Source organism: Nelumbo nucifera, chromosome 3, assembly GCF_055504915.1.
Source record: "Nelumbo nucifera cultivar China Antique chromosome 3, China Antique-T2T, whole genome shotgun sequence".
Lineage (NCBI taxonomy): Eukaryota > Viridiplantae > Streptophyta > Magnoliopsida > Proteales > Nelumbonaceae > Nelumbo > Nelumbo nucifera.
This window is the reverse complement of record NC_142651.1, coordinates 56,326,984-56,336,475: the sequence shown is the minus strand read 5'-3', so window position 1 is coordinate 56,336,475 and position 9,492 is coordinate 56,326,984. Positions and strand designations below refer to the sequence as shown.

The window sequence follows — 9,492 nt, the reverse complement described above, 5'->3', positions numbered from 1 at the left end:
TTGATGCAAAAGTTTCACCAACATGCTCCCACGAAAATCAATCTGCTTCTTACCTCATTCCCAAACTAATAACCCTCTTACTACCTCCAAACTAGTATTTTCTGTCTTATTTCTCACAAACAAATAAAGCGAAGTCAATTCTGAAACAAAAGTAAACTAGAATTTATACTAAAAAACTAAACAAGAATTATACTCACCCTATTTGCAATCCCACGCATCACGCTAACACAAATGAAATTCAAATTACTTGAATCACTTCACTTGCTATATTTAAAACATATATATTTTTTGGTATTTGGTGCATAATTAAAACATCTATTTAACTCCTATATTTAAACTATTTAAATTCATTTCACTTGATAGAAATTATTTGACTTTGGTTAGAAACAAACCTAGGTCCCTTAGATGAAAGCTAACAAAGCCTGCTACATAAAATCTTAAATAACTTGTTAAAATTACGTGGCTTTTGAACTTCAACTGTTGAGACACCAACTTTCCCTTTCTCTTATTAGCCAAAAAAAAACTAAAAAAAAGGGACTTTATAATTGTTTACCAATATATAGATGCATATTTTAATTCTTTTACCATTTACGCATTTTTTTAATTGTTCCCCAATGGTTCACCATTTATATGAATTCGTAATATATGCCTTTAGTACATGTATATACCTTATTTATAGTCCTCTAAACCTTAGATTTAGTATCATGGATGTGTTTTTGGGATTTATATAAAATTCTCTTACATATGTACAAATTAATTTTTCCATTGTATCTATGCATTGAAATAATTCCATTTCTCTTTGGTTGAATGAAGATTTTTTCTCTTGATTACCAAAAAAAAAAAAAAAAAGACAGTGAAATAATCCCATTCAGGATGTTGTAGAGGACCACGGCCCTAGATATTGTTCCTAGATGGAGGCTGGGATGTAGAAGTGAAAGTGTACCATCAACGTCAAGGTTTTAAAAACCAACCCGGAAACGGAACCGCTCTAGTTATTGATTTCTGGGTCAATGGTTTGACTACCGGGACGAACAGTTTGGACAGTTTGCATTATTAAGGAAAACATTTTTACTATATGAGAAAGGAGAAGTGATTGTGGTTTTTGCCTGAGAAAGAAAAAAAGAAAGAAAGAAGAAAATAAAGAAACAAAGGAAACAAAGGAAGGAGAGGAAGGAAAAAAAGGAAAAGGAGAGAAAGGAAATGAAGGAAGGAGGGAAGGAGGGAAGAAGAAGAGGAGGATTCAACACTCACCGGTGATGATAATGGCGACGACAGCGAGGCAGCAACAACAAATGTAGATCTCAAATTTGAGATTTGAGAACAAAGATGTGATCTCTCTCTCTCTCTCTCTCTCTCTCTCTCTCTCTCTCTCTGCTACATTTGCAATCTAGTGATCTTAGATTTGGGATGTTTGTGTTTCAGTTTATCCCCTCTCTAATATCCTCTACAACTTTCTTAAACCATGAATCGATGTACGGGTCGAACAATTCGACAGTTCAACCACCCGGGTCAGCGGTTCCCTGACCAAGTCAACAATTTTTTACCCATGTATGGGTTAAGGGTGAAACGGAATTGGTTGCCTAGATGGTTTCTGAGCTGAACAGTCTGATCGTTGTCTAGGTCAACAACGGTTTGAAAACACTGATCAACGTTAGGCTATGGTAGGAGTGTTTTCCGGCTGAACTAGGTTTCTAAAAAATTCACTTTTTGAAAAGGTGTTTTTCTAGTGTTTGGTTTGTGACCAATTTCTGGTGCAAGGGATCAAGATGGCTTCTTGCAAATAGGAAAGGCTAAATGTAGTTTTTTTTACCACATTTTCAAATGGAATTTATTTTATCCTAAAAGAAATCTACCTAACTTTTGGCTTTCCCAGTGTGAAAGGTCGCATCCCAAACATAAAACCGGATTTGCTCCTCACAGAGTGTGTCTCACACCAACCTCACATCACAGCCTTGCATTGGGAACATCTTCTCATGAGTGACAAAATCAAGTATAGGAGATGTTCTTAGTGCACAGATGAAAGTGTTGTGAGGTTGGTGTGAGGCACACTCTGTGAGAAGCAAATCCAGATTCCCCAAACATGAGCATAGTTGCCCTTTTGGCCTAGGGATAAGGTGTGTGTTTGGTTTCATTGGCATTTATTAAAAAAGTGTTGCCACGTTTGCGTCAACTAGGCATAGGCGTTTATCGAGGGTTGAACCACTGTTTGGTTCACTCGTTTATTGATAAAATGGTAAGAAATTGAAACACATAGCGCACGGAGCTGTTGGGGGTAGTAAAAAATTATCGCGGACCATGAATTGTCGTCATTGTTCATGACATATAGAGAGACCTATTGCCATCGTTTTGTCTCCAGTAAGACTACCATCAACCCAAAATCTTATACTATTTTCGTTGTTGTTGGTATTCAGATTTTCTTATTGTTTTTGTAAATCTATTACCTTTACGCAAGTCTCCCCTGTGAACAATCCTTCTGGCTCTTCTTCTTGCTGTCAACAACCCTCAGTGTTTGTTGTCGTACCCAACTTAAAGGTGCGTTCTCCGATCGAAGGTTACCTACCAGTTGTGATTTTTTATTACATGTTGGAATTACACAGCGGAAATAACATAATCTGTACGTGCACAGAAACAGACAAAAGCAGATAGCAATAAAGAAAGAAAGAAGATAAACACCAGATTTACGTGGTTCGGCCAAATTGCCTACATCCACAAGCAGTAGCTTGGAGCTTCCTTCTCACTATAAATAGGAGAAAATACAAATGACCTCACAGGAATCATACCCGTACACACTCAATACACCCAACTCAATACTCCTTTCAACACACTGTATACACTATACACTGAAATGAAATGGAGAATGGAATGAGAAGTAACATAGGAGGGACCCCTATTTATACTTGAGATGAGGGGTATAATGGGCATTTATGAAAATTTTCTTCATGGCTAAGCGAACCATAACCGGTGGTTTGCAAATGGTGTGCCATCGATTAATTGGTGTGCCACCGAATAAATGGTGGGCTCAACTCGGTGGGCCACCCATTGCAAATTCGGTGACCCACCGATTGGCCCACCTTTTTGCTTTTCAACATTCTCCCACTTGAAGACAATTTTCATAGTGAAAAACCCTCTCGAGAATAGCTTCCGATCATCTATTACTATGTGGCTTCAAGTCCCAGAGAAGTTCTACACCAAATGAACTTCTCTCTCATCACCGACTTTGTCAGCATGTTAGCAACATTGTTGTTAGTATGGATCTTCTATAACGAGATCTGCCCATCTTCAACTACCTCATGAACAAAGTAGTGTAATGCATTAAAGATAGGATTTCTTGCTAAATATAATGCACTTTGACTGTCACAATGAATAGTCACCACTTCTTGCTTGATGTGGAATTCTTCAAACAACCTCTTTAGCCAAATACTTTCTTTGCATGCTTGTGTAGCTGACATATATTCTACTTTTGTTGTAGATAAGGCCACTATAGATTGCAATTTTGATTTGATTCCCAGCTCACTACACTATTAGCTAAAGAAAACACATAACCAATAGTTGATTTTTTATTATCGCGATCTCCTACATAGTTTGCATCCATATAACCAACTAGTTTTAAGATTTGACCACTATAACAAATGGAGATTTCAGAAGTACCATTCAAATAACGAAAGATTCTCTTCACCGTAGTCAAATGATCTCTTCCTAGATTTACCATAAACTTACTAACTGCTCCCACTGCTTGTGCAGTGTCTGGTCTAGTGCACACCATGGCAAACATAAGGCTCCCTACTACTGATGAATATGGTAGGTGTGAGACATCTTTATCTTCTCAGCTTCAGTGCTAGGTGAATGTTCCGAAGACAACTTGCAAGACATCTCTATCTTCTCAGCTTCAATGCTAGGTGATTGTTCCAAAGACAACTTGCAACCAACAGAAAATGAGATATTGACTGGTTTGGAATCTTGCATGTTGAAGCGTTGTAAGACCTTTTGAACACAACTCTTTTGAGTTATCTAGACTTTATTGTTCTTTCTGTCCCTATATACCGTCATCCCAAGAATCTGATTAACCACCCCCAGATCCTTCATTACCAAAGTATGTGTGGGCACAATGATTTGCTTCACATTTGCTAAAGCCCAAACTCATAATGAAGGATTCAAACCACTTATACCAATACTTTGGTGCCTGTTTTAGACCGTAAAGTGATTTGGTCAGCTGACAAACCAGATCCTTTTTGTCGTCATCGACAAAGCCTTCAGGTTGAGTCATATAAATCTCTTCTTCAAGATTACTATGCAAAAATGCAGTTTTAACATCTAACTACTCCAGCTCCAAGTCAAGTATTGCAACCATACTCAACAAAATACGAATAGTACTTAATCAAACAACAGGAGAAAATATTTTGTTTAAGTCGATACCTGATTTCTGAGCATATCCTTTTACAACTAGTTGAATTTTGTATCTTTCGATATTCCCGCTAGTGTCCTTCTTGAGTTTGTACACCCATCTACAACCAATGGCCTTTCGATTCTTAGGTAGTTTGACTAACTCCCAAGTTTTGTTTTTCTTCAGAACTTCCATTTCTTCCTCTATAGCCATTTGCCAATGACGAGCATTTGGACATTTGCATGCTTCGTGGCATGAATAAGGCTCGTGCTTTTCTATAATGCAAGCATAAGTTGTTACATAATCCTGAAGTTAGACATGAGGCTTTGTATTTCTCCTCAATTGGCCTTGATCACCGTGAGTTTCTCCTTCAAAATCTTTAACGTGCTCTTCAGGTACATCAACAGTTGTATCAATTTGTTGCTCTTGAATCTTTTAAAAAGATTCCACTTCAACTTTTTCTACTGTCTTAAAGCTTGATTCTATATTGAATCTTCATTGAAGACAACATCTCAACTAACAACAATCTTGTGGGCAGTAGGATCCTACAATCTATATCCCTTTGTACCTTCTACATAGCCAAGAAAAATACACTTTTTGGACATTGCCTCTAGTTTAGTCTTCTGCTTCTTAGGAGTCCAAACATAAGTATCACTACTAAAGGTATGTAGAAAAGAATAATCAACAAGGTTTCCTAACCATACCTCTTCTGGAATTTTGCAATCAAATGTCATAGTGGAAGAGCGATTTACTAGGTAGCATGTCGTATTGACTGCTTTTGCCCAAAAACACTGCTCCAGCCCAGCTGCACTCAACATGCTTCTAGCTCGATCCATAAGTGTACAGTTTATCTATTCAGCAAGAGTGTAACCCATTCCGAACATATAATCTAAAACCAGTCCAACCTACTACTTGAAGAGAGGCATTGGACCGTTCTCTGAAATGTCTCTCTATGTGGTCTCTGCTTACTCCCGACATATTGATCAACCACTCCATTCTCTCCTTTGCACTTCCTGCTTTATAGAATCCAATAATTATATGATGACAAGTACATACCAGTGGCTCCAAACTCCTATTTCGCATGTTGCTCCACAACTCGATTGCTTCTTGTACATTTCCCATGTCATAAAGTGCTAGGATAAGCGGAGTATAAGACGAGGTGGTCGGATGCATTCCCGTCCCCAGGATTTCATAGAAAAGGTCCATAGCCTCAACTACCTTCTTTTCTTTGCAAAGGCTCTCAATGAGAATGTTGTATGTTGTATGTCACCACATCGCGTTCAATTCCCTTCTTGGGCATTTCTTCGAATAGTTTATGCGTTTCATCCATTCTCCCATGTAAACAGAACCCAGCAATCATGGTGTTATAACTCACCGTGCTTTCTCCATACATCTCACTACGCAGCTTCTAGGCCATTTCTAAGTCACCCATCTTACAATAACCATCAATAAGTATATGGATTTGGAATGAACCCCTTCCTAATCATCTCGAACCAAAGCTTCCTCGCTTCACCAGTCAAGCCCATCTTACAGAGGCCATCTATCATCGTCGTGTACATAACCCTACCGGGAGCATACCTTCCCTCATTCGAACTTCCCTCCCAAAAATCCCACCTTCTCTCAGAATACTGTGGCTAGACCACCGGCCACCACAACAGCTGTGACTAGACCATCGATCACGTCTTCTCTTAAAGGGCGGTTCACTTAGTTGGACCGGAACTTAAATACAATCCAAAAACCCAAAAACCACCACTCCTTGGTTTGTTATTCGAATTTTCGACTCCCAAAGTGAAGCTTTCTCTCATTTGAACTTTCCTTCCCCTGTCTCCCTCTTTCATCCAAACCCTAACCCCTCAACCGACGAGTTACCAGACCACCGGCAGCAGGTGGTGCATTCAACCGGCGGCAATAGTAAACCCACGACCAGCAGTAAAGGTACTTCTTCTTCTTCTTCTTCACATTCAAACCAAAAGCCCTAGAAAGCTGTGATACATGGATGACTGCATATGCGTGTTGTACCATGTTAGACCCTTAAATTTTTTTGTTTAGATTTTGTTTTCTATGCCTTGTCCAGGTAACAGCTAGAAAACCATGCTTGAATTAAATAATCTGCACTACATGTTGATACTGGAAACAAGGACATTGTTTTTGACTTTTTTTTTTTTCTTGAATCTGAAAGCCTGAACATGTAAATGGATGTCTCATGCAATATGCTACTTCTATGCTTGTGCGTTTTTGCTTTTTTTTTTTTTCAATGTCGTTTGATTTTAGTATCCACACCTGCAAAATGCAATGAACCTTCTAACTTTTTTAGAGGAGTTTCATAGCTAAATATTTGTCACATTTATTCAGTTGTATTGAGTCTGTTGACAAATCTAGTCATGTAACCGATATCATCAGGCACCTTGTCACTAAGGTGCCTAGGCATTGGTTGCTTTATGAGAAACCACATCCCAAAGCAAAGAGCATCAATTCTTATGTTGATTAACAATCATTAGATCCCTCTTTTTTGTTATCCAATAAATCCTAAGCCAAGATCACATATTTTTTGTTCAATTTTCTTATCAGATACTGTCAAATAAAAATTGTTAATTAAAGATAATTTTTGCATCTGAAGAAAAAGGTCTTTACAGTTAAATAATTATAGACGATTATCTCTAAATAGGATACCTTCTCCATTCATGGGCACTTGAACCCCTGAAGAGAACAAAAGAACAATGCCCAGCTCAGAACTGAAGGGAAAGACTCAAATGAACCAAACCTATTCAGGACAGGGGAACAAGATGAAATCTCAGAATAAGGCTAAGGCTGCATTTGGCATTCCTTAGTTTAAGGACTTATCTCCTTTTTACTGTTAAAATGCCTCTATGAACACTGAGATCTTAACAAGAAAAATGAGATAAATCGTTAAAATAAGGAATGCCAAATGCAACCTAAAACATGGTGACAAATTGTTGTGAAATCAGCATTGCTGATGGGTTTGGCCATGGAATCTGATTTCATGGATTTTTTAATCAGTAACTCAGGGATTTATTGATAGTTATTATCATTATCTTGCCACATAAGGGATGCTTAATCCATTAAGTTAAAGTGGAAACCGACATGCTACTTCCTACTTATACATTGATTTATTTGTCTTGTTTATAATACATCGATTTGTCGGATTGCTTAGATTTTGTACTAATTGTTTGGTGGTTTTTTTATATTTTTTCCATATTACTGTGAATAATATGCCATTACCCAACTTTTTGTATTTATATGCATTATCCAAGCTTTTATTCTTTTGCATAATGCTGTGAATAATATGTATTGCCCGATTTTTTTTTGACTTTGTTGCATTCTTGGTGAATAATATGAAGAATCCAATTTTTATTACTTTTTTTTTTTGATATTTTTGCATACTATTATGAATAATTTGCCGTTACCTGATTTTTTGCATATTACTGTTGATTTTTAGAAAAATAATCAAAAAATTATCACTTGTTGATGGGAAAGTTAATTCGGATTTTGGTGCTTGAATTGTTGTTTTTTTTTAATTTTTATAATTTTTTGATATATTATTGGAATGCTATTTATGCTGGATGAATGGATTTATTCTAATTAATTTGTTAGAATGTTGTGTAGTAATGTTTTGTGTTGGTATTATCATTACTGCTTATTATTATTGTGTAGGTAATGGCCAGTAGTCAAGGGAAAAGTGGGGGAAGCTCCCGTGCTATGTGGACTCCCGACTTGCACAAAATTTGGGTAGATCTGTGTTTAAATCAAGTCTTGACAGGTCATAGGACCAATACTACCATAGATAGACAAGGCTGGTCGACTGTGATTCAGGAGTTTACTCGGATAACGGGAAAAAATTATTCCCAAAAACAAATGAAAAATCACTGGGATGTGGTTAAAAGTAAATGGAAGATATTCCATAAACTGTCTACATATGCCGGTTCAGGTTGGGACCCTAACCCTATAAATGAAACATTCACTGCTGAAGATGATTTTTGGAAAGATTATCTGAAGGTATGATAAACTTTGGCCTTTTATAAAATAAAAGTAGGCAATTTATTTTTAAGTAAAACCCTACATGATTATGTCATTATGTCATACAGATATATCCTGATGCAGCGCAGTTTAGGCACAAGGGTCTACCCCATGCGGCAAACTTGGACATCATATTTGGTGGTATGATTGCTCATGGTGACAACTGGTCATCAATAGACCTGTTCATGGGCCGGGTAGCCTGACGGCCCGGCCCGGCCCGGCCCACACCCCGGCCGAGCTTGGTCATATAATTAGGCCCGCGGGCCTGACCTCGGGCTTAACACAGTAAGCTTGACTGTGTTTCGGGCTGGGCTCGGGATTTGTCAAAAAAGCCCGGTCCGAGCCCGGCCCGGCCCGATTCAGTATTATATATTTTATATAATATATAAAATATTATATATTATATAAAATATATAAATAATATAATATTTATTAAAATATATATTTATAATTTAATATATATATATATTATTATTTTCTTTATAATTTCAATCTATCTCTCTCTTTATTCAGTTGCTTCAACATTAATAATAATAATAATATAGGCTAAATTTTGGGCTCGGGCTTCAGGCTTTTTATGAGGGCCGGGCTCGGGCCCAAATTGTAGGCCCGATGATCGGGTCGGGCTCGGACTTGAACCTTAAAAAAATTTGTTAATACACAGTAAAAGCCCGGCCGAACAGGTCTACTCCTCAAATGAGGGCGTACTACCAAAGGTGGTGCCTTTAACTCAGTCGTCTCTGAATGATGATCAGATGGATAATGAATTACTAAATGAAGCACAATCGGAGAGTGAGTTGGTATCAGATATGGAGACAGGATCGGAAATACTGATGAGGAAATGAATTGTATTCTATATGTTGCATATGCTGTAGGTGAGTATTATTATAATACTTTTCACAAGGAACCTAAACGCAACATGTCCAATCGAGATGCATTTTGCAAAAATGATAATAAACATATCTAGTATGTTGGACAATATGTTTTGGTTATTTTCACCATGTTTTGTTAGTTCTGTTATAAAAGTGCTGCTTGAAAGTAGTTTTATGAAAATTGCTTTCTGAAAGTACTTTTGT

General features: G+C 37.3%; 1 long non-coding RNA gene across 1 annotated transcript; it reads left to right on the top strand.

Moving 5' to 3' along the window:
• Positions 1-8,254: 8,254 nt before the first annotated feature.
• LOC104602099 (uncharacterized) lies at positions 8,255-9,341 on the top strand. Its single transcript, XR_736024.3, has 3 exons — positions 8,255-8,395; positions 8,485-8,557; positions 9,172-9,341. It is a non-coding gene; the product is annotated as an uncharacterized LOC104602099 (long non-coding RNA).
• Positions 9,342-9,492: the final 151 nt, after the last annotated feature.